The 25,619-nt window shown below is 48.8% G+C and overlaps 1 protein-coding gene, 1 long non-coding RNA gene and 1 pseudogene across 3 annotated transcripts in view; 1 reads left to right on the top strand and 2 right to left on the bottom strand.

Annotated features, from left to right (window-relative positions):
* The window catches only part of LOC134935985 (uncharacterized), a 45,902-nt gene that overhangs the window by 7,802 nt on the left and 12,481 nt on the right, over positions 1 to 25,619 (bottom strand). Inside the window, exon 1 of one of the 2 annotated variants that reach the window (XR_010180432.1) lies at positions 17,250 to 17,337. The exons of the other annotated variant lie outside the window; for it this stretch is intronic. This is a non-coding gene — a long non-coding RNA (uncharacterized LOC134935985). Of the gene's footprint in view, positions 1 to 17,249; positions 17,338 to 25,619 lie in introns of those variants that run through there. 2 annotated transcript variants of the gene reach the window in all.
* Positions 3,256 to 3,373, bottom strand: LOC134937677 (5S ribosomal RNA; annotated as a pseudogene).
* LOC134935984 (zinc finger protein 260-like) overlaps positions 17,258 to 25,619 on the top strand; it is a 31,340-nt gene continuing 22,978 nt past the window's right edge. Inside the window, exon 1 of the mRNA XM_063930850.1 lies at positions 17,258 to 17,561. The gene's annotated coding sequence lies outside the window, so the exon portion shown is untranslated. The remainder of the gene's footprint in view (positions 17,562 to 25,619) is intronic.

Here is a 25,619-nt window from a genome sequence, read left to right as displayed (position 1 = left end):
GGGGTAAAAATGCTGACTTCCCAGCTGTTGCTGTGGAAACTAGGTCCGAGAGACCATCCCCGAATAACTCCTCACCCTTATAAGGCAAAACTTCCATGTGCCAGCCGGCAGATCTCCCTCTGTGCATCTCTCATGTATAAGACTGAGTCTTTTATATGCTCTATGGTTAGCAGAATAGTGTCCCTGTCTAGGGTGTCAATATTTTCTGACAGGGAATCTGACCACGCAGCGGCAGCACTGCACATCCATGCTGACGCAATAGCTGGTCTAAGTATAATGCCTGAGTGTGTATATACAGACTTCAGGATCGCCTCCTGCTTTCTATCTGCAGGCTCCTTGAGGGCGGACGTATCCGGAGACGGTAGTGCCACCTTTTTAGACAAACGTGTGAGCGCTTTATTTTTTGTGTAAGGAGTCGACACTTGCAAGTAATTCCTTCCATAAAACCATCCACTCAGGTGTCTGCCCCGCAGGGGGTGACATCCCTTCTATAGGCATCTGCTCCGCCTCCACATCATTTTCCTCATCAAACATGTCGACACAGCCGTACCGACACACTGCACACACACAGGGAATGCTCTAACAGAGGACAGGACCCCACAAAAGCCCTTTGGGGAGACAGAGTGAGAGTATGCCAGCACACACCAGAGCACTATATAATGCAGGGACTAACTGAATTATGTCCCCTATAGCTGCTACTATATTTACTGTGCCTAAACTTAGTGCCCCCCCCCCTCTCTTTTTTACCCTTTTCTGTAGTGCAGACTTCAGGGGAGAGCCAGGGAGCTTCCTTCCAGCGGAGCTGTGAGGGAGAAATGGCGCCAGTGTGCTGAGGGAGATAGCTCCGCCCCTTTTTCGTGGACTTTTCTCCTGCTTTTTTATGGATTCTGGCAGGGGTATTTATCACATATATAGCCTCTGGGGCTATATATTGTGATATATTTGCCAGCCAAGGTGTATTTATTGCTGCTCAGGGCGCCCCCCCCAGCGCCCTGCACCCTCAGTGACCGGAGTGTAAAGTGTGTATAAGGAGCAATGGCGCACAGCTGCAGTGCTGTGCGCTACCTTGGTGAAGACTGATGTCTTCTGCCGCCGATTTTCCGGACCTCTCCTTGCTTCTGGCTCTGTAAGGGGGACGGCGGCGCGGCTCCGGGACCGAACACCAAGGCCAGTTCCATGCGGTCGGTCCCTCTGGAGCTAATGGTGGCCAGTAGCCTAAGAAGCCCAAGCTAGCTGCAAGCAGGTAGGTTTGCTTCTTCTCCCCTTAGTCCCTCGGTGCAGTGAGCCTGTTGCCAGCAGGTCTCACTGTAAAATAAAAAACCTAACATATACTTTCTTTCTAGAAGCTCAGGAGAGCCCCTAGTGTGCCTCCAGCTCGGCCGGGCACAAAAATCTAACTGAGGCTTGGAGGAGGGTCATAGTGGGAGGAGCCAGTGCACACCAGGTGACCTAAAGCTTTCTTTAGTTGTGCCCAGTCTCCTGCGGAGCCGCTATCCCCCATGGTCCTTTCGGAGTTCCCAGCATCCACTAGGACGTTAGAGAAATAGATGATTATAAGAATGGATTCATTGAGATCATATTTTACATAGTGCTGTGTTAAAATATGAACACATACATCAATAGCTTCTAATCCCTCTGAGAGTCAATTTATTTCATTATAATGACTGCTAAGAGAGAGAAAGAGAGATCATTACAACGGAGGGAGAGTCCACATGATTATTTATACCCCTTCACACTGCAGCGGACCACCCAAGAAGTTCCAACAGACCGAGTAGAATGGGCTTTAACTGCAGCAGGAGCTGGGAGTCCAGCCTGCGCAATCACCATTCTAATCCATCTGGTTTATTCGTTTGTGAAAATCAAACAAAACAAAAAGGGAATCTGACCTCCTGATAGAGGCACTCCTCTCCACATAGATTCGTAGAGCCCTAACCACATCCAAAGAACGTTCTTTGGGAGACAACTCTGAAGAGACAAAGGCCCTCATTCCGAGTTGTTCGCTCGCTAGCTGCTTTTAGCACCTTTGCACACGCTAAGCCTCCGCCTACTGGGAGTGAATATTAGCTGTGCAGAATTGCGAACGAAAGATTTGCAGAATTGCGAATAGAATAGCGATTAGAAATTTCTTTGCAGTTTCCGAGTAGCTCGAGACTTACTCTGCCACTGCGATCAGTTCAGTCAGTTTCGTTCCTGGTTTGCCGTAACAAACACACCCAGCGTTTGCCCAGACACTCCCCCGTTTCTCCAACCACTCCAGCGTTTTTTCACACACACCCATAAAATGGTCAGTTTCCGCCCAGAAACACCCACTTCCTGTCAATCACACTATGATCACCAGAACGATGAAAATTCTTCGTTACGCTGTGAGTAAAATACCAAACTTTTGTGCTAATTTACTTGGCGCAGACGCACTGCGAACATTGTGCATGCGCAGTTTGCGACTTATCGCACCGATGCAAAGAAAAAGAATGAGCGAACAACTCGGAATGAGGGCCAAAGGCCAGAACCACAATCTCTTGGTTAAGGTGAAAAGATGACACCACCTTAGGCAAATAACCTGGGTGAGTTCGTAGAACTGCCCGGTCCCGGTGCAATATGAGAAAGGGTGGACGACAGGACAAAGCACGTAAGTCCGACACCCGTCTTGCAGAGGCAACAGCCATAGGAAAGAAAAAGAAAAAAGAAAGACTCTATGCTGGGGCACTCTTATCTGAAAAATTGATAGATAATAAAATGTAACTTTTATTATAAATCTTATAAAATAAGGTGTGACTGACAAGAATAATCTAAAATAAAAAATATATAAAACTGATGGACAGTAAATACTACCAAGGTGAAAAATTAGGAGTAGCTTAACATGTGTCCACTGACAACAATTAGCTTAACATGTGTCCACTGACAATTAGATAGCTAAAAATCTCCTAGAATGATATCCCGTATGTCAATATTGGAACCAATGGATTAGATAGTTTGTTGCCTAATGTGGTATCGGTCCACCTACTGTATAAATATTTGACAGTGGTGTCACCATAGGTGTTTTGATGCAGCAGGATAGACAGAGGTGTATAGCCTGCTAGGTAAGTAATAATTATTGACAGATTATTGATTGAGCCCTGAAGAGTGGACTAAAGCCACCATAAATTTAAAGAGAGACTAAAATGTTCTCCTATAATCCCTATAGAGATGAATCTATTAGCACTGTTGAAGGTAGAAAAGAAACAAGAGTAAGGGCATGTTCCTTCTGCTTTCCAGCACAGTTTACTGCATCTGGTGTTCCTTGGCAGTCTCCCACCAGGTACTGACCAGGCCTACCAGAGCTTTGCTTCCAAGATCAGACGGGATTAGGCGTCTCCTGTGGAGTATGGCCGTAAACAGATGGATGAGAGAGTACTAATTCACGATAAATAGAATAGTACTTCTGCTGTCCAGAACGAGGCTTCACTGAAAAATGGTCACTTCCCAAATAGTGACCAAAACTGGATGAGAGAGCACCTTAGCACAGGTGTGCAGGAGTACAAGAAAATAATATTGATAGCAATAAATGCCAATATGGCATAAATTGGGTATATAGAATAAAGAAAAGAAAAAAGAGGAGAGTCATTGATTATGAATCCATACACTGCGACCAACCGCAGCTAATTAGAATCAATCTGAGTGACAATTAGTAATCAGAAGATATTAAGCTATGCAGATGATACTTGAAAATATATGATATAAAAAGAAAATTCCCTATGATGGGAAACAACATTTTTTTTTGCTATTTAAAGCCAAATCCAGTACAACGAGTGCATATTGTCTATGGGGGTCATTCCGAGTTGTTCGCTCGGTAAAAATCTTCGCATCGCAGCGATTTTCCGCTTAGTGCGCATGCGCAATGTCCGCACTGCGACTGCGCCAAGTAAATTTGCTATGCAGTTAGGATTTTTACTCACGGCTTTTTCATCGTTCTGGCGATCGTAATGTGATTGACAGGAAATGGGTGTTACTGGGCGGAAACAGGCCGTTTTATGGGCGTGTGGGAAAAAACGCTACCGTTTCCGGAAAAAACGCAGGAGTGGCCGGAGAAACGGGGGAGTGTCTGGGCGAACGCTGGGTGTGTTTGTGACGTCAAACCAGGAACGACAAGCACTGAAATGATCGCAGATGCCGAGTAAGTCTGGAGCTACTCAGAAACTGCTACGAGGTGTGTAATCGCAATATTGCGAATACTTCGTTCGCAATTTTAAGATGCTAAGATTCACTCCCAGTAGGCGGCGGCTTAGCATGAGCAAATCTGCTAAAATCCGCTTGCGAGCGAACAACTCGGAATGACCCCCCATATGTAGAGAATAATTAATTATGGTTCCATAACCAGCTGCCAAATGCAGCTGATTAAAATCAATCCAAATAGCAATTGTTAGTTAGAAAATTCTGAAGTGAGTGCAAATGCAATATATATAGAAATACATGCCTATCATTCTCTGTTCTAAATTAAACAGTCTAATCACAGTGTAAGTATTTGAAACATGAGCATATGATTGCAGTCTCTTTGGTAGGATAGTATATGAATCAAAGAATTTGTTTAAAATGAATGGTGCATAAGAAATAGAAGTAAGCAGTTATATCTAGAATCCATGCACTGTGGCCAACTGCAGCTTATTAGAATCACTCTAAATGACAAATAGTGATCAGAAGATATTCAGCTATGCAAATGATACTTTGAAATATATGATGTACAAGGAAAAATTCCCTATGATGGAAAAAATTGCTATTTAAAGTCAAATCCAGTACAAAGATTGCAGTCTCTTTGGGAGGATAACATATGAGTCAAACAATTTGTTAAAGATGAGTGGTGCATGAGAAAATAGGGTAAGCAATTACATCTGATATAGATTTGCCCAAATGGGCGCATACGTGACCGGGATATCACCAGAGAGATATGGGCTGGGCTGCCCAATATCTCCACCAAACGGGCCGTTTCACCTATTACAGGCTTGTTCACTGGTACTGACTCAGGGTGCACCACCGACGGTATATTCACACACAGTGTTAGATTCTCCAAAGTCGGTTACAGACATTTTACCTGGTATTAAGGTCCTGTCTGCTATTAATTACCAGTGCGGAACACCTCCTCTTTTTTTCTTCTGCATTAAGAGGCAATAGCCAGCAAGAACCATGTGAACCATTTAATGTCCACCAATTCAAGAGGCTCAAATGGAGACTCTTGCAGAGCATTCAGCACAACAGACAAATCCCATGGAGCCACAGGAGGGACATAGGGAGGCTGAGTCTGAATAACGCAATGAATGAACGTCTGAACATCAGGTATAGAGGCAATTTTCTCTAAAACCAAATCGACAAGGCAGATATATGAACCTTGAGGGAGTCCAGGCGAAGACCTAAGTCCAGGCCTCTTTGCAGAAAAGCCAGTATCCTGGAAGTTCTGAATCTATGTACATCATAATTCTTCTCAGCACACCAGGTAAAGTAAGAATAGCTTTCAACATCGTTTGAATTACCACCTCTGAAAATCCTTGGCTCTCGTGAGTGATGCTTCAAGAGCCTCTCCATCAAAGCCAGTGTGACCAGGTCTGGGTAGAGACAAGGGCCCTGTACGAGGAGGTCTGGTCATTGAGGAAGTAGAAGGGGATGCCCCATCGATAGACCATGCAGGTCTGAGAACCAATGCAGTCTGGGCCACGCCGGATCGACTAGAAGCAACATATCTCCTTCATGTTTGAACTTTTGTAGATCCCTGGGCAGAAGTGACACTGGAGGGAACACATAAGGCAGCCGAAAGTTCCATGGAATTGCCAGTGCATCCACGAATGCTGCTTGAGGTTCATTGATCTGAAGACCGGAACCTTGTGATTGTGTCGAGACGCCATTAGGTCTACGTCCACTTGTACACTAGGAGTTGAAAGACTTCAGGATGAAGACTCCACTATCCAGTGTGTACATCCTGGCGACTGAGGTAGTATGCTTACCAGTTCAGGACACCCGGAATGAACACTGACGATATACTTGGCAGATGGCGTTCTGCCCAACAAAGGATTTTTGACACTTCCTTCACATCCACGAGGCTTTGAGTGCCACCTTGATGGTTTATGTGTGCCACCGCCGTGGCATTTTCTGACTGTAGCCTGAACCGGTCTGCTCTGTACCAGAGGTAGGGCAAGTGATAATGCATTGAACACCGCCCTCAAGTCTAGGATGTTCATTGGGATGAGTGATTCTTCCCTGGTCCACCGACCCTGAAAAGAGTGTTGCTCCAACACCACTCCCCATCCCTTCAGACTGGTGTCCATCGTCAGGAGGACCCAGGGATGGCCCCTGCTCAATTGCTGGTCCTGGAGCCACCAGGTCAGCGACAAACGAACCTCCGAAGTCAACAAGATCCCTTGGGATCTGATCCGATGATGCAGGCCGTCCCACTTGGCAAGAATCTATTGTTGCAGGGGGCGGGAATGAAATTGAGCGTACTCCACCATTTAAAACGTCGACACTATCAGGCCAAGTACTTGCATCACCAAGTGAATCGACACTCTGGAGTGACGAATGAAGTGTCTCATCCTGTCCTGGATTTTCAGAACCTTGTCTGGAGACAGGAACAGTCTCTGACTGTGTGTATCCAGGAGCGCCCCTAGGTGCACCATGCCCTGAGCTGGGACCAGCAAGGACTTCTTCCAATTGATCAGCCATCCGTGGGCTTGTAAGCAACTCACCGTCAATTGTAGATGACTGAGGAGGACATCATGGGAACTCTCCAGAATCAGCAGGTCGTCCAAGTACAGCAGGATTCTGGCTCCCTGGCAACGGAGGTGCACCGTCATCATGGCCATAACCTTGGTGAAGATGGCCGGTCCGAACGGCAGAGCCTGGAATTGGTAGTGACTGCAGCCAATAGCAAACCGCAGGAACTGCTGATGCAATATGACAATAGGAATATGCAGATAAGCATCCTGTATATCCAGGGATACCATGTAATCTCCAGGTTCCATCGCCAGCACAATAGAGCGCATATGAAACATGGCGACCCTCACAAATTTGTTCAGTGACTTAAGGTTGAGAATAGTCCGAAAAGACCCATTGGGTTTCTACACAAGAAACAGGGTTAAATAATAGCCTCTGCCACACTGGGACTGAGGTACCGGCACAACCACTCCTGTACTCAGGAGAGAACTTACCACTGTTTGTAGAGCCTGCGTCTTTAACGGATCCGAAGGGAGTACCATAGTGCAGAACTGGTGAGGGGTATGTCTCCTGAAGGAGACAGCGTACCCACGAGAGACAACTTCCAGTACCCAAGTGTCTGAAGTGGTCTTTAACCAGACCTGGGCAAACTGTAGAAGTCCACCCGAGGTCCCCCAGAAGGAGGCCCGCCCCGTCATGCAGCAGGCTTATCTAGTTTTGAAGCAGGCTGACGGACTGCCCAGGACGGTTTCATCTTGGGCTTTGGTTGTCTTGGGAGCACGAGATTGTCTGGGGTAAGACTGACCCTTGGCTTTCCCTTGAGGTTGAAAGGAACGAAAAGTGGTAGGCAGAAGGATTAGTAGGAGGAAGAAAAGCAGTCTTAGCAGCTGCTAATTCAGACACTATTTTATTCAGGTCCTCTCCAAATAAAATGTTCCCCGTAAAGGGGTGTACCTCCAATGTCTTCTTGGAGTTCAAATCCACTTTCCACGACCTTAACCACAGTATAAGGCAAGCCAAGACAGACGTGAATGACGTTTTGGCTGCCAGCATCCCCACCTCAGAGGACGCCTCCTGAATATAATAGGTGGTGGTGCATAAGTGAGACAGGTATTGTCTGGCTTTGTCAGAAATATACTCGAGCAGCTCATCCTCTAACACCTAAATCCACACCTCAATACCCTTTGCGGCCCAATAGGCAGATATGGTGGGCCTATGAATGGCCCCAGTGAGGGAATATATAGATTTCAGGCATCCCTCAACACGCTTATCTGTCGGTTCCTTCAGGGAGGTGACAGTGGTGACAGGCAGAGTAGATGAAACCATGAGACAGGTGACATGAGAATCCACCGGCGGTGGATATTCCCACTTACTACATAACTCTGCAGGGAGAGGGTAGCGAGCCAAAGCCCGATTAGGAGCAGAAAGTTTTTGTTACCTGGTGTAGACCAGGGTTTTTTTTATTGATGTCCACAAGATGATCAGAATAGGTTAATACAGTTTTAACCACCTTCTGTTGTTTAAACATACAGTATCCGTTTTCTTGGCCACTGTAGTGGAATCCTCATCCTTAGTGATCTGTAGGATCTGCTTAATAGCATCCATCAGGGCAGGAACATCAACCTGTAAGGTAGAATCCTCGTCAGTAACGATTGATTCTGTCTGACAGGACCGTATGCTCCGCCTCCTCATCAGATGAAACATCAGAGAGGTTAGTGGATTGTGAGGAGGAAGCAGCCCGCTTAGAGGACCCAGAGACACAGGAGTGACCAGGAGCAGATTTCTGTCTAAACAAAGACTGATTTAACTGTTGAAGCTGGGTAGACAAATTCTCCACCCAAGTTGGATTTACTATAGGGACAACTTGTGGTAGCAGAGGAACCGGTGGGCCCATAGGGGGTGCTAAACTGTCCACCAGAGTCCCTAGGAGGGTAGTGAACATAGCCCAGGGTAGCTCCATTGTACAGTAGTTACAGGAGCTGCAGGCTGACTGGGAGGTGTATGACATTTAGTACACAGACCATCACACAATACTTCCCCCTCAGGTAAACCTCTGAAGCATGCCTTGCAAATTACAGGAGCTTCCAGAGTTTTACTGCCCTTATTGTTAGACATTGTAATAAAGCAACAATCAGGCTATTAGTAAGATGAAGCCAGACAGAGTACAAAACTTGCGGACAAAGTACACAAACAGCGTCAGAATACACAAACTTGTGGACTAAATCCCGGTGTACGTGACTGTAACACAGTAAAACATCCTAAGTACTTCGGGTATAGAATATAGAAATAGCTACCTTAGATGGGATACACATGAGAGTGAAACCATACAGCAGGTACAGGCACACACAGTCACATGCAATGCAGAGATTATTATAAGCACAATAAAACTGCACTGGACTAGTATATAACAGCGCGGTCCTAGACCGGAGGTATATATCAGAATACTCGTACGAATACTCGTACAATGGCCCTCATTCTGAGTTGATCGGTCGCAAGGCGAATTTAGCAGAGTTACACACGCTAAGCCTATGCCTACTGGGAGTGTATCTTAGCATCCTAAAATTGCGACCGATGTATTCGCATTATTGCGATCAAAAACTACTTAGCAGTTTTAGAGTAGCTCCACACTTACTCTGCCTGTGCGATCAGTTCAGTGCTTGTCGTTCCTGGATTGACGTCAGAAACACACCCAGCGTTCGCTCAGACACTCCCCCGTTTCTCCGGCCACTCCTGCGTTTTTTCCGGAAACGGTAGCGTTTTCATCCACACGCCCCTAAAACGCCGTGTTTCCGCCCAGTAACACCCATTTCCTGTCAATCACACTACGATCGCCGGAGCGAAGAAAATGCCGTGAGTAAAAATCCTATCTTCATAGCAAAGTTACTTGGCGCAGTCGCAGTGCGACTATTGCGCATGCGCACTAAGCGAAATTTCACTGCGATGCGATGAAAAAATAAGAATTTACTTACCGATAATTCTATTTCTCGGAGTCCGTAGTGGATGCTGGGGTTCCTGAAAGGACCATGGGGAATAGCGGCTCCGCAGGAGACAGGGCACAAAAGTAAAGCTTTCCGATCAGGTGGTGTGCACTGGCTCCTCCCCCTATGACCCTCCTCCAAGCCAGTTAGATACTGTGCCCGGACGAGCGTACACAATAAGGGAGGAATTTTGAATCCCGGGTAAGACTCATACCAGCCACACCAATCACACCGTACAACTTGTGATCTAAACCCAGTTAACAGTATGATAACAGCGGAGCCTCTGAAAAGATGGCTCACAACAATAATAACCCGATTTTTGTAACTATGTACAAGTATTGCAGATAATCCGCACTTGGGATGGGCGCCCAGCATCCACTACGGACTCCGAGAAATAGAATTATCGGTAAGTAAATTCTTATTTTCTCTATCGTCCTAGTGGATGCTGGGGTTCCTGAAAGGACCATGGGGATTATACCAAAGCTCCCAAACGGGCGGGAGAGTGCGGATGACTCTGCAGCACCGAATGAGAGAACTCCAGGTCCTCCTTAGCCAGGGTATCAAATTTGTAGAATTTAGCAAACGTGTTTGCCCCTGACCAAGTAGCTGCTCGGCAAAGTTGTAAAGCCGAGACCCCTCGGGCAGCCGCCCAAGATGAGCCCACCTTCCTTGTGGAATGGGCATTTACATATTTTGGCTGTGGCAGGCCTGCCACAGAATGTGCAAGCTGAATTGTATTACACATCCAACTAGCAATAGTCTGCTTAGAAGCAAGAGCACCCAGTTTGTTGGGTGCATACAGGATAACAGCAAGTCAGTTTTCCTGACTCCAGCCGTCCTGGAACATATTTTCAGGGCCCAGACAACATCTAGCAACTTGGAGTCCTCCAAGTCCCTAGTAGGTGCAAGGCACCACAATAAGCTGGTTCAGGTGAAACACTGACACCACCTTAGGGAGAGAACTGGGGACGAGTCCGCAGCTCTGCCCTGTCCGAATGGACAAACAGATATGGGCTTTTTTGAGAAAAAACCACCAATTTGACACTCGCCTGGTCCAGGCCAGGGCCAAGAGCATGGTCACTTTTCATGTGAGATGCTTCAAATCCACAGATTTGACTGGTTTTAAACCAATGTGATTTGAGGAATCCCAGAACTACGTTGAGATCCCACAGTGCCACTGGAGGCACAAAAGGGGGTTGTATATGCAATACTCCCTTGACAAACTTCTGGACTTCAGGAACTGAAGCCAATTCTTTCTGGAAGAAAATCGACAGGGCCGAAATTTGAACCTTAATGGACCCCAATTTGAGGCCCATAGACACTCCTGTTTGCAGGAAATGCAGGAAACGACCGAGTTGAAAATTCTTTGTGGGGCCTTCCTGGCCTCACACCACGCAACATATTTTCGCCACATGTGGTGATAATGTTGTGCGGTCACCTCCTTTCTGGCTTTGACCAGGGTAGGAATGACCTCTTCCGGAATGCCTTTTTCCCTTAGGATCCGGCTTTCCACCGCCATGCCGACAAACGCAGCTGCGGTAAGTCTTGGAACAGACATGGTACTTGCTGAAGCAAGTCCCTTCTTAGCGGCAGAGGCCATAAGACCTCTGTAAGCATCTCTTGAAGTTCCGGGTACCAAGTCCTTCTTGGCCAATCCGGAGCCATGAGTATAGTTCTTACTCCTCTACGTCTTATAATTCTCAGCACCTTAGGTATGAGAAGCAGAGGAGGGAACACATACACCGACTGGTACACCCACGGTGTTACCAGAACGTCCACAGCTATTGCCTGAGGGTCTCTTGACCTGGCGCAATACCTGTCCCGTTTTGTTCAGACGGGACGCCATCATGTCCACCTTTGGTATTTCCCAACGGTTTACAATCATGTGGAAAAAACTTCCCGATGAAGTTTCCACTCTCCCGGGTGGAGGCCGTGCCTGCTGAGGAAGTCTGCTTCCCAGTTTCCATTCCCGGGATGAAACACTGCTGACAGTGCTATCACATGATTTTCCGCCCAGCGAAAAGTCCTTGCAGTTTTTGCCATTGCCCTCCTGCTTCTTGTGTCGCCCTGTCTGTTTACGTGGGCGACTGCCGTGATGTTTTTCCCACTGGATCAATACCGGCTGACCTTGAAGCAGAGGTCTTGCTAAGCTTAGAGCATTATAAATTTACCCTTAGCTCCAGTATATTTATGTGGAGAAAAGTCTCCAGACTTGATCACACTCCCTGGAAATTTTTTCCTTGTGTGACTGCTCCCCAGCCTCTCGGGCTGGGCTCCGTGGTCACCAGCATCCAATCCTGAATGCCGAATCTGCGGCCCTCTAGAAGATGAGCACTCTATAACCACCACAGGAGAGACACCCTTGTCCTTGGATATAGGGTTATCCGCTGATGCATCTGAAGATGCGATCCGGACCATTTGTCCAGCAGATCCCACTGAAAAGTTCTTGCGTGAAATCTGCCGAATGGAATTGCTTCGTAGGAAGCCACCATTTTTACCAGGACCCTTGTGCAATGATGCACTGTTTTTAGGAGGTTCCTGACTAGTTCGGATAACTCCCTGGCTTTCTCTTCCGGGAGAAACACCTTTTTCTGGACTGTGTCCAGAATCATCCCTAGGCACAGCAGACATGTCGTCGGGATCAGCTGCGATTTTGGAATATTTAGAATCCACCCGTGCTGTTGTAGCAGTATCCTAGATAGTGCTACTCCGACCTCCAACTGTTCCCTGGACTATGCCCTTATCAGGAGATCGTCCAAGTAAGGGATAATTAAGACGCCTTTTCTTCGAAGAAGAATCATCATTTCGGCCATTACCTTGGTAAAGACCCGGGGTGCCGTGGACAATCCAAACGGCAGCGTCTGAAACTGATAGTGACAGTTCTGCACCACGAACCTGAGGTACCCTTAGTGAGAAGGGCAAATTTGGGACATAGAGGTAAGCATCCCTGATGTCCCGGGACACTATATAGTCCCCTTCTTCCTGGTTCGTTATCACTGCTCTGAGTGACTCCATCTTGATTTGAACCTTTGTAAGTGTTCAAAAAAATTTTTTAGAATAAGTCTCACCTAGCCTTCTGGCTTCAGTACCACAATATAGTGTGGAATAATACCCCTTTTCTTGTAGTAGGAGGGGTAATTTAATTATCACCTGCTGGGAATACAGCTTGTGAATTTTTTCCCATACTGCCTCCTTGTCGGAGGGAGACCTTGGTAAAGCAGACTTCAGGAGCCTGCGAAGGGGAAACGTCTCGACATTCCAATCTGTACCCCTGGGATACTATTTGTAGGATCCAGGGGTCCTGTACGGTCTCAGCGCCATGCTGAGAACTTGTCAGAAGCGGTGGAACGCTTCTGTTCCTGGGAATGGGCTGCCTGCTGCAGTCTTCTTCCCTTTCCTCTATCCCTGGGCAGATATGATCTTATAGGGACGAAAGGACTGAGGCTGAAAAGACGGTGTCTTTTTCTGCAGAGATGTGACTTAGGGTAAAAAACGGTGGATTTTCCAGCAGTTGCCGTGGCCACCAGGTCCGATGGACCGACCCCAAATAACTCCTCTTCCTTTATACGGCAATACACCTTTGTGCCGTTTGGAATCTGCATCACCTGACCACTGTCGTGTCCATAACATCTTCTGGCAGTTATGGACATCGCATTTACTCTTGATGCCAGAGTGCAAATATCCATCTGTGCATCTCGCATATATAGAAATGCATCCTTTAAATGCTCTATAGTCAATAAAATACTGTCCCTGTCAAGGGTATCAATATTTTTAGTCAGGGAATCCGACCAAGCCACCCCAGCTCTGCACATCCAGGCTGAGGCGATCGCTGGTCGCAGTATAACACCAGTATGTGTGTATATACTTTTTATGATATTTTCCAGCCTCCTGTCAGCTGGTCCTTGAGGACGGCCCTATCTATAGACGGTACCGCCACTTGTTTTGATAAGCGTGTGAGCGCCTTATCCACCCTAAGGGGTGTTTCCCAACGCGCCCTAACTTCTGGCGGGAAAGGGTATACCGCCCATAATTTTCTATCGGGGGGAACCCACGCATCATCACACACTTTATTTAATTTATCTGATTCAGGAAAAACTATGGTAGTTTTTTCACATCCCACATAATACCCTCTTTTGTGGTACTTGTAGTATCAGAAATATGTAACACCTCCTTCATTGCCTTTAACGTGTGGCCCTAATAAGGAATACGTTTGTTTATTCACCGTCGACACTGGATTCAGTGTCCCTGTCTGTGTCGACCGACTAAAGTAAACGGGCGTTTTAAAACCCCTGACGGTGTTTTTGAGACGTCTGGACCGGTACCAATTGTTTGTCGGCCGTCTCATGTCGTCAACCGACCTTGCAGCGTGTTGACATTATCACGTAATTCCCTAAATAAGCCATCCATTCCGGTGTCGACTCCCTAGAGAGTGACATCACCATTACAGGCAATTGCTCCGCCTCCTCACCAACATCGTCCTCCTACATGTCGACACACACGTACCGACACACAGCACACACACAGGGAATGCTCTGATAGAGGACAGGACCCACTAGCCCTTTGGAGAGACAGAGGGAGAGTTTGCCAGCACACACCAAAAATGCTATAATTATATAGGGACAACCTTATATAAGTGTTTTCCCTTATAGCATCTTTTTTATATATTTCTAACGCCAAATTAGTGCCCCCCCTCTCTGTTTTAACCCTGTTTCTGTAGTGCAGTGCAGGGGAGAGCCTGGGAGCCTTCCCTCCAGCCTTTCTGTGAGGGAAAATGGCGCTGTGTGCTGAGGAGATAGGCCCCGCCCCTTTTTCGGCGGCCTCGTCTCCCGCTCTTAACGGATTCTGGCAGGGGTTAAATATCTCCATATAGCCTCCGGAGGCTATATGTGAGGTATTTTTAGCCAAAATAGGTATTCATTTGCCTCCCAGGGCGCCCCCCTCCCAGCGCCCTGCACCCTCAGTGACTGCCGTGTGAAGTGTGCTGAGAGGAAAATGGCGCACAGCTGCAGTGCTGTGCGCTACCTTTAGAAGACTGAGGAGTCTTCTGCCGCCGATTCTGGACCTCTTCTTACTTCAGCATCTGTAAGGGGGCCGGCGGCAAGGCTCCGGTGACCATCCAGGCTGTACCTGTGATCGTCCCTCTGGAGCTGATGTCCAGTAGCCAAGAAGCCAATCCATCCTGCACGCAGGTGAGTTCACTTCTTCTCCCCTAAGTCCCTCGTTGCAGTGATCCTGTTGCCAGCAGGACTCACTGTAAAATAAAAAACCTAAGCTAAACTTTTCTAAGCAGCTCTTTAGGAGAGCCACCTAGATTGCACCCTTCTCGGCCGGGCACAAAAATCTAACTGGCTTGGAGGAGGGTCATAGGGGGAGGAGCCAGTGCACACCACCTGATCGGAAAGCTTTACTTTTGTGCCCTGTCTCCTGCGGAGCCGCTATTCCCCATGGTCCTTTCAGGAACCCCAGCATCCACTAGGACGATAGAGAAATAACGAGCGATCAACTCGGAATGAGGGCCAATATATTAGGTACACTCTTTCTTAACTAACGCTGTCTGTAACAAGACATGTACAAAGCTCAAGTGTCTGTAAAGTCTCAGCACTGTGGACAGGCGGCTTTACAGGGGAGATCATGCCCTGCAATCCCAGAGACCAGTAGCAGCTATGCTCAGAAGATGGCACCCAGCGTCTCTGTCAGGAACTGAGGGAGAGTGTGAGGCTGCTCCAGTGCGGGAAATTTGCGAGGAGATGGCACCCTGGGCCGGGGCTACAGGTCAAGCGCCGACTGCCCTATGCTGGGCCTCACCGCCGGTACTAAGGAGCCTTACCAATAGGGACGTTAGTACACCTGACCTGTACTCCTATGCCCTGGCGGATATAGTGGGGTCCCTGCACGGTAAGTGTCCACGCCAGCGTCGGGGTCCATCTCCCTAGACTGCAACAGGAATGTGATTTAGTGGCGGCTCCCGCCTGGGGGACCCTCTTACCTTCTCCCTTTGTAGCAGCCACGCAAACCAGGAGAGGGTCTGCGACCGTGTGCCTAAGCCAGAGCGTCTTCGCCGCAAGTACCCGGGATCTGACCCACGGGAGTATGCGACGCTGCTTGGGAGGTGACAGAAATGCAGCACTGAATGTCACCCTGATATAACAGTGCTGCATCCCTTGAAGTCTTCTCTAGCTTTTTCAGGGCTGCCCAGTGCAGCCGGCCTGTTAGGTGACCTGCTGCCTGCAGGCACCACTCGAAACTGAGCTCTCAGTGCCTGGAGGCGGGGTTATAGAGGAGGCCCCAATGCATTCTGGGACAGTCAAAGCTTTGTCTGATGGTGCCTCTAAATCCAAGATCCTGCACTACACCCCAATGTATTCCCTGTGGAACGCAGTGTACCCCACTGCAGAAATCTAAAAATATTGACCCTCATTCCAAGTTGATCGCTCGCTAGCTACTTTTAGCAGCCGTGCAAACACATAGTCGCCGCCCACGGGGGAGTGTATTTTAGCATAGCAGGAGTGTGAACGCCTGTGCAGCGGAGAGCCTGCAAACATATTTTGTGCAGAACAAGACCAGCTCTGTAGTTACTTAATCTGTGCGATGTTTGCTGCGACGAGTGACGCGGTAACGATGTCAGGTACCCGCCATGCAAACGCCCGGTCACGCCTGCGTTTTTCCAAACACTCCCAGAAAACGGTCAGTTGCCACCCACAAACGGCTTCTTCCTGTCAATCTCCCTGCGTTCGGCACTGCGACTCAAAGCGTCGCTAGAACCTGTGCAAAACCACGTCGCTCGTTGTACCCATACCACGAGCGTGCGCATTGCGGTGCATATGCATGCGCAGATTAGTCCCTTTCTGCCATGATCTCTGCGCTGCGAAAATCCATAGCGAGCGATCAACTCGGAATGAGGGCCATTGTACAAGACGGCATGCACCTGGATGTGGGTACATGCTGTCACTGACGGGACCCAAACGATATCAGTCAGTGTGTATGAATGATAGCGCTTGCGGGGGGATCTGGCGGGGTAGTATTCATGTGACCGCCGGTCAGCTGACCGACAGTCACATGACCTCCTCCACGAGCCCGACGGCTCACTATCCCGATGGTCGGCATGCCGACCAACAGGGACTATTTCCACTTGTGGGTGTCCACGACAGCCATAGAGTGGGAATAGAACCCGTGGCGACCGCAGCACCGAGCCCACAGCTTGCTGCACTCGCCCCTCCCCACCGGGATCCCGGCGTCGGTATGCTGCCGGGATCCCGGCGTCGGTAAGGTGACCAGTAAGGTCACCAGTACTACACCCATCTGGCGCGATGTCCCTGACATGGGCAGGTGTGTACCCACCATAAGACCTTTTCAATGTCTGTCTGTCTATCAACCACCTCCCAGGCTGACCTATACACTGACTACTAATGCCAAAACCCCCAGACTGTGTAACAGGGGCTATGGGGCATCACAGGGGCTGACACTATACAGGGCACAGGGGGAGTGACGGGGAACACGCTGCTGGGCAGGTGGGGGAACTGATAGGATATCCAGCGGGACACAGTAAGCAAAGGATCATGGGGCATCACCACGGCAACCAACGCTGCGCAGTCACATGACCTGGAGAAGCTCAGGACGGAGGATGAGACTGCGTCACAGCGCGAACGGTGAACACAGCGCCCGAATGTCCCCGCCCAGTCTCCTCCCTCTCATAACATGTCCCCGCCTAGTCTCCTCCCTCTCACGCCTCTTCCCGCCCAGTCACTTTCCCACCCTCATCTCAACGATCCCGCCCAATCTCCTCTCGCATACTCGCGCGTCCCCGCCCAGTCTCCTGCTCCGGGCGCGTCCCCTGACTGTCCGGAGACGAGTCTAGCGCTCGTGCACTGGAAGCTGCAGTGTGGGAGAATAGGAGGCGGGGCGGTGAGTGAGGTGAGTGCTGCTGTGTGTGGCCCCATCCTGTGGGTGCGGGGCCCCTGGTGCTCAGCTAGGGGCAGTATAGTGTGTGCGGATAGGTGGCGCTGTTCGGCGGCGGCTGCTGTTTAATTGTCTCCTCTCTGCAACCTCATACGTATGTCCTCGCACCATCATCCTGTATCACCCACGGTATATGCTGTCCCCACCACTTTCAGCCCCCCCCCCTCCCCCCAGGTATATGCCACCCCATCGCTGCCAGTAACCCCCCCCCCCCCCCAGGTGTATTCTACACCATCACTGGCAGTACCCACGCAGTGCCAGCTACACATGACCTGCCCCCCAGCAGTGCCTGCTACACATGACATGCCCCCCCAGCAGTGCCAGATGCGCATTATATGCCCCCAGCAGTGCCAGCTACACATGACCTGCCCCCCAGCAGTGCCAGATGCGCATGATATGCCCCCCAGCAGCACCAGATGCACATGACATGCCCCCACAGTGCCAGATACATAAATGCCCCCAGTGCCAGGTATGCCCCCCCAGTGACAGATAAATGACCCCACAGTGCCAGATACATTAATGCCCCCCACAGTGCCAGATACATTAATGCCCCCCACAGTGCCAGATACGTTAATGCCCCCACAGTGCCAGATATGCCCCCACAGTGCCAGATACATTAATGCCCCACACAGTGCTAGATATGCCCCCACAGTGCCAGATACATTAATGCCCCCCACAGTGCCAGATATGCCCCCACAGTGCTAGATACATTAATGCCCCCACAGTGCCAGATATGCCCCTACAGTGCCGGATACATTAATGCCCCCCACAGTGCCAGATACATTAATGCCCCCACAGTGCCAGATATGCCCCCACAGTGCCAGATACATTAATGCCCCCACAGTGCCAGATACATTAATGCCCCCACAGTGCCAGATACATTAATGCTCCCACAGTGCCAGATATGCCCCCACAGTGCCAGATACATTAATGCCCCACAGTGCCAGATAAATGACCCCCACAGTGCCAGACACATTAATGCCTCCACAGGGCCAGATATGCCCCCACAGAGCCAGAAACATTAATGTTCCCCACAGTGCCAGATACATTAATGCCCCCAGTGCCAGATATGCCCCCACAGTGCCAAATAAATGACCCCCACAGTGCCAGACACATTAATGTCCCCACAGGGCCAGATATGCCCCCACAGTGCCAGATACATTAATGCTCCCAGTGCCAGACACATTAATGCCTCCACAGGGCCAGATATGCCCCCACAGTGCCAGAAACATTAATGTTCCCCGCAGTGCCAGATACATTAATGCCCCCCGTGCCAGATATGCCCCCATAGTGCCAGAACATTAATGCCCCCACAGTGCCACATATGCCCCCAGAGTACCTGCTGCTGTGCCGGCGATGAGGGAGGTGGAGAGCTGCTGTAGTCGGGCGCGCTGTGCGGCGCCTGTGCCTGCAAGTGATCTGTGCGCGCTGTTCGGCGCCGGTGTCTGACATCAGACGCCGGCGCCGAACATTGCGCACAGCCACATCACTGAGCATAGGACAGTGCCGGCTCCAGGCTCCAACATGTCGGCACCAGCATGCGGCGCCCTTTAAGGGTGGCGCCCTGCGCGGGCGCTCAACTCGAACATGCCTGGAGCCGGCCCTGACCCCAGCACTGGGTGTATAGTCTGCTCTCCGAGCATGTGCTACCTGTATATACAGTTTATATATCTCTCCTCAGCATCATCCATTACTAATCAGTCTGCCCCAGTTTGCGCCGTATATATATATTTATTGATAAATGTCAGAGTTATTCCTGAAACGTCGCTGATCTCTTTGGCTATGCTTTAAGCCTAATAAACACAGTACAGTAGTGTCTTTCTACAAATGGAATGCTGTGCCGCCTTATACCATATTCTAATCACTCTGGCACCCTAAATAGATGTGTGTGGTATGTGTGACCGCCGGTCGGCATCCCTGCAGCGGAATGGGGGGTGAGCGCAACAAGGCCCTTGCGTGCTTGCTGCGCTCTCCACGCCAAGTGGAAATAGTCCCTGCTGGTCGGCATGCTGTCCGTTGGGATTGTGAAGGGGTGTGATGTAGGGGGAGGTGACATTCCAAATAGATGTACCTGCTGTGTGGGGTGGCCCACTACTCACCTCTTATTAAACATTATATAATAAAAGGCTAAAGGTGGTACACACGTCGCGATTTTTGCTGTGTGTTAAGCGATCTAGGTTAGAACAGATCGCTCAGCGCACATCACTATACGCACAGCGCTGATGGCTCTATACACTACAGACAGGTATGTATAGAGTGTACATTAGCTGTGGCCCGCATGTATTTCTTCTTCCACTTAGTTGTTTTTATGATGTTTAGAATGTTAGTTGTATCCTATAAATAAGGAGGTCATTATTTAACGTATTTACAGTATGTAGGAAAATACGTATTCAGATATGTGGAAGGTTAAAAAAATAAATACCTGCTAGGATTGGTCTCCATTGTGGATATCTCAAATTATGGCAGATTTATTTATTTATTAACAGTTTCTTATATAGAGCAGCAAATTCTGTTGCGCTTTACAACTGGACACAATTAGAAGATAAAACTGGGTAGAAACAAACAGTCATAGAGGTAGGAGGGCCCTGCTCGCAAGCTTACAATCTATGGGGAAAGAGAACCTATCCTTGTGTATCAGTGCCTATCTATTGCATAGTTGTCCACCAGATTGTAAAGGTTCTTGGTGGGCTGCATGATATCACATGACAGCAGTGATGAACCAGGGTCAGGAGGAAGGGAGAGTGAAGAAAGAAAATATGTGGAGGATATGTGCGGACTGTAATGTGTGGATATAATTGGATAGGAAAGCTATGAAGGTAATGTGAGCGTTTCTGGAATTTGATAAGCTTGCCTGAATACAGTAGGTGAGTTTTCAGGGAACGCGTGAAGGTTTGAAGACTAGAGGAGTGTCTTATTGTGCGTGGTGGGGCATTCCAGAGAGTGGGTGCAGCCCGAAGAAAGTCCTGTAATCGTGCATGGGAGCGAATAATGAGTGTGGATGAGAGACGTAGATCTTGTAAAGAGCAAAGGGTCCGGGTTGGGAGATATTTTGAGATAAGCGAAGATATGTATGTTGGTGTAGTATGGTTAATATTGAAATAATGGGGTTAGATCTCATAAGGTTTTGTTAGCCATCCTTTGTGATTATTATATTAGTGTGTAACCCGTGGACCAGTAAATCCCTTAGAATTTACAAACTCTTCTGTTGGATCCTTCAAAAGGGGTTTATGGGAGCACACAGTGTCCTTCACCATTTATTATTAATCGTTTTATCGTTTATATGGCGCTACAAGGGTTCCTCAGCCCCTAACAAAGTACATAAATGAGCCAAACAGGAAAATAATGACTTACACTACAAGATAATGTAGGACATGTACATGGTACATAAACATTTCTGCCTCAGCGGACAGGACGCTGAAATAATACTCATGGTAGAAGAAACTGAGGGTTAGGTGCTGTTGTAGGCAGTATGGAGTACAAAATAGTCTGAGAGGGAAAAGCATATGAGGGGAGAGGGCCCTGTTCGTGTGAGGAGCAGAGTGACCGGGGTGTCACATATGGGGTAGAAGTAAGCATGGAACAGAGGGTTACGAAGAGATTCTCAAAGTGATGGCACCATAATGCCTAATCAGTGCCTGCACGCGAGAAGTCCAACTACCTCTCTCTAGATCTTCTCTGCAGATATTCACACACCCTTAAAACTCACTGCTCTTTTTATACCCTAGCTGCTTGTTTTGTGAATAGCAATGGAAATGTCCGGGATGTAGTCGAGATCCCAGCGGTCAGGATTCTGACGCCAGAATCCCGACCGCTGATGATGACGACAGCCGTATTGCCGACTAGCAGGGGCTATTCCCACCTGTGGGTGTCCACAATACTCATAGAGTGCGATAGAACCTGTGGCGAGCGCTCACTCCCCCGCCGACATTCTGGCGGTCGGGATCCCGACCGCTGGCACTACAGCCCCAACCGGAAATGACCAGTTGAGCGCATACAAATACCAAGTGTATTTTATGACTGAATGAACACAAGCATATGACATTCTTTCTAGAAAATAGATAACTTTTATTTCTCTTACGTCCTAGAGGATGCTGGGGACTCCGTAAGGACCATGGGGTATAGATGGGCTCCGCAGGAGACATGGGCACTATAAAGAACTTTTAGTATGGGTGTGCACTGGCTCCTCCCTCTATGCCCCTCCTCCAGACCTCAGTTAGATCTTGTGCCCAGAGGAGATAGGGTGCATTATAGGGAGCTCTCCTGAGTTTTCTGTGTAAAAGAATTTTGTTAGGTTTTTTATTTTCAGGGAGCTCTGCTGGCAACAGACTCCCTGCATCGTGGGACTGAGGGGAGAGAAGCAGACCTACTTCTTAAGAGTTCAAGGGCTCTGCTTTTTAGGCTACTGGACACCATTAGCTCCAGAGAGAGTCGGAACACAGGTCTCACTCTGGGGTTCGTCCCGGAGCCGCGCCGCCGTCCTCCTCGCAGAGCCGTAAAAAAGAAGCCGGGTGAGTATGAGAAGAAAAGAAGACTTCAAGGCGGCAGAAGACTTCAGATCTTCCTGAGGTAAGCGCGCAGCAGTAACGCTGCGCGCCATTGCTCCCACACAACACACACACATATGGCACAGATGGGTGCAGGGCACAGGGGGGGCGCCCTGGTCAGCAATAAACCTCATTACTGGCACTAAAAATGTTTATTAGGCTGCGGAGGCAGCAAATAAATGATCCCCCGCCATTTTTTGATTATTGAAGCGGGACCGAAGCCCGACGCTGGAGGGGGCGGAGCTTGATCCCTCAGCACTAACCAGCGCCATTTTCTCCACAGAAGCTGCAGAGAACGCTGGCTCCACGGACTCTCCCCTGCTGAACGAGCTCAGAGGGCTGAAAAAAGAGGAGGGGGCACATTACAGGCGCAGTGAGTGGAAATCAGTGTAATTTCATAGTACCTGAGATTCGCTGTACAGGATTGTCATTACCAGTTTCAGACGTTGCCGTTTGGGCTTTCCACGGCCCAGAGGATTTTCACTAAGGTAATGGCGGAAATGATGGTGATCCTGCGAAGGCAGGGTGTCACAATTATCCCATACTGGGACGATCTCCTGATAAAAGCGAGTTCAAGAGATCAATTGCTGAAGAACGTGTCGCTCTCCCTGAGGGTGCTCCAACAACACAGGTGGATTCTCAATCTGCCAAAGTCGCAATTGGTTCCAACGACTATCGTTCCTAGGAATGATACTGGACATGGAACGAAAGAAGGTTTTTCTACCGTCGGAAAAAGCCCAGGACCTCCAGAACATGGTCAGAGACCTACTAAAGCCAAAGAGAGTGTCAGTTCATCAATGCACTCGAGTTCTGGGAAAATGGTGGCCTCATACGAGGCCATTCCTTTCGGCAGGTTTCATGCAAGGCCATTTCAGTGGGACCTTCTGGACCAGTGGTCCGGGTCCCATCTACAGTTACATCAGAATATAACACTGTCCCCCAGGGCCAGGGTGTCTCTCCTATGGTGGCTGCAAAGTGCTCACCTTCTAGAGGGTCGCAGATTCGGCATTCAAGACTGGGTTCTGGTGACCACGGACGCGAGCCTTCGAGGATGGGGAGCAGTCACCCAAGGAAGAAATTTTCAGGGACTATGGTCAAACCAGGAGTTCTGTCTGCACATAAACGTGCTGGAATTAAGGGCCATATACAACGGCCTTCGACAAGCGGAGGGTCTTCTTCGCAACCTACCGGTTCTGATTCAATCAGACAATGTCACAGCAGTGGCACATGTGAACCGCCAAGGCAGGACAAGGAGCAGAGTCGCAATGGCGGAAGCCACCAGGATTCTTCGCTGGGCGGAAAATCACGTAAGCGCTCTGTCAGCTGTCTTCATTCCGGGAGTAGACAACTGGGAAGCGGACTTCCTCAGCAGACACGATCTCCATCCAGGAGAGTGGGGACTTCATCAAGAAGTCTTTGCAGAAATAACGAGTCTCTGGGGAATTCCTCAAATAGACATGATGGCGTCACGCCTCAACAAAAAGCTTCCAAGGTACTGTGCCAGGTCTCGGGACCCTCAGGCAGTAGCAGTAGACGCCCTGGTGACACCATGGGTGTTTCAGTCGGTCTATGTGTTTCCTCCTCTTCCTCTCATCGCAAAGATTTTGAGGATTATAAGACAGAAAAGAGTACAGTCGATACTCATTGTTCCAGACTGGCCTCGAAGGGCCTGGTACTCAGATCTTCAGGAAATGCTCACAGAAGATCCTTGGCCCCTTCCTCTCAGGGTGGACCTATTGCAGCAGGGGCATTGCTTATTCCAAGACTTACCGCGGTTGCGTTTGACGGCATGGCGGTTGAACGCCGAATCCTAGCTGGAAAAGGTATTCCGGAGGAGGTCATACCTACTCTGATAAAGGCTAGGAAGGAGGTGACGGCGAAACATTATCACCGTATCTGGCGGAAATATGTCTCTTGGTGTGAAACCAAGAATGCTCCTACGGAAGATTTCCATCTGGGCCGTTTTCTCCACTTCCTACAGACAGGAGTGGATATGGGCCTAAAGTTAGGCTCTGTTAAGGTACAGATTTCGGTCCTATCTATATTCTTTCAGAAGGAATTGGCTTCTTTACCAGAAGTCCAGACTTTGGTGAAAGGAGTGCTGTACATCCAGCCTCCTTTTGTGCCCCCAGTGGCACCCTGGGACCTTAATGTGGTGTTGCGGTTCCTTAAATCTCACTGGTTTGAGCCCCTTCAAACGGTTGAATTAAAATTTCTTACCTGGAAGGTGGTCATGTTATTGGCCTTGGCATCTGCAAGGCGTGTATCAGAATTGGCGGCCTTGTCTCACAAGAGCCCCTATTTGATTTTTCATGTGGATAGAGCGGAATTGAGGACTCGTCCTCAATTTCTACCTAAGGTGGTGTCTTCATTTCATATGAACCAACCTATCGTGGTGCCGGTGGCTACGAGTGACTTGAAGGACTCCAAGTCCTTTGATGTAGTCAGGGCCTTGAAGATTTATGTAGCCAGAACGGCTAGGATTAGGAAAACAGAGGCTCTGTTTGTCCTGTATGCAGCCAACAAGATTGGCGCACCTGCTTCGAAGCAGACTATTGCTCGCTGGATCTGTAACACGATTCAGCAGGCTTATTTTACGGCTGGATTGCCATTACCAAATTCGGTAAAGGCCCATTCCACTAGGAAGGTATGCTCTTCTTGGGCGGCTGCCCGAGGGGTCTCGGCATTACAGCTGTGCCGAGCTGCTACTTGGTCGGGTTCGAACACCTTTGCAAAATTCTTCAAGTTTGATACCCTGGCTGACGAGGACCTCGCATTTGCACAGTCGGTGCTACAGAGTCATCCGCACTCTCCCGCCCGATCTGGAGCTTTGGTATAAACCCCATGGTCCTTACGGAGTCCCCAGCATCCTCTAGGACGTAAGAGAAAATAAGATTTTAAACCTACCGGTAAATCTTTTTCTCGTAGTCCGTAGAGGATGCTGGGCGCCCGTCCCAGTGCGGACTGGATCTGCAAGACTTGTATATAGTTATTGCTTACATAAGGGTTATGTTACAGTTGGAATCGGTCTTTGACTGATGCTGTTATTTGTTCATACTGTTAACTGGTTATGTGTATTCCAGGTTATATGGTATGATTGGTGTGGGCTGGTATGAATCTTGCCCTTAGATTACAAAATCCTTTCCCCGTATTGTCTATCTCCTCTGGGCACAGTTCTCTAACTGAGGTCTGGAGGAGGGGCATAGAGGGAGGAGCCAGTGCACACCCATACTAAAAGTTCTTTAGAGTGCCCATGTCTCCTGCGGAGCCCGTCTATACCATATGGTCCTTACGGAGTCCCCAGCATCCTCTACGGACTACGAGAAAAAGATTTACCGGTAGGTTTAAAATCTTATTTTTAGTTCTGTCTTTAAGAAATAATGTATAAGCAGTTTAAATATGTAACTGCACAGTATCATTTTAGAAAGAGTTTATCTTATACATACACAAATGTATGATTATACTGCAT

The sequence above is a fragment of the Pseudophryne corroboree genome, chromosome 6, assembly GCF_028390025.1.
Source record: "Pseudophryne corroboree isolate aPseCor3 chromosome 6, aPseCor3.hap2, whole genome shotgun sequence".
Lineage (NCBI taxonomy): Eukaryota > Metazoa > Chordata > Amphibia > Anura > Myobatrachidae > Pseudophryne > Pseudophryne corroboree.
The sequence above is the reverse complement of the archived record's forward strand: the minus strand, read 5'-3'. Positions and strand labels throughout refer to the sequence as shown.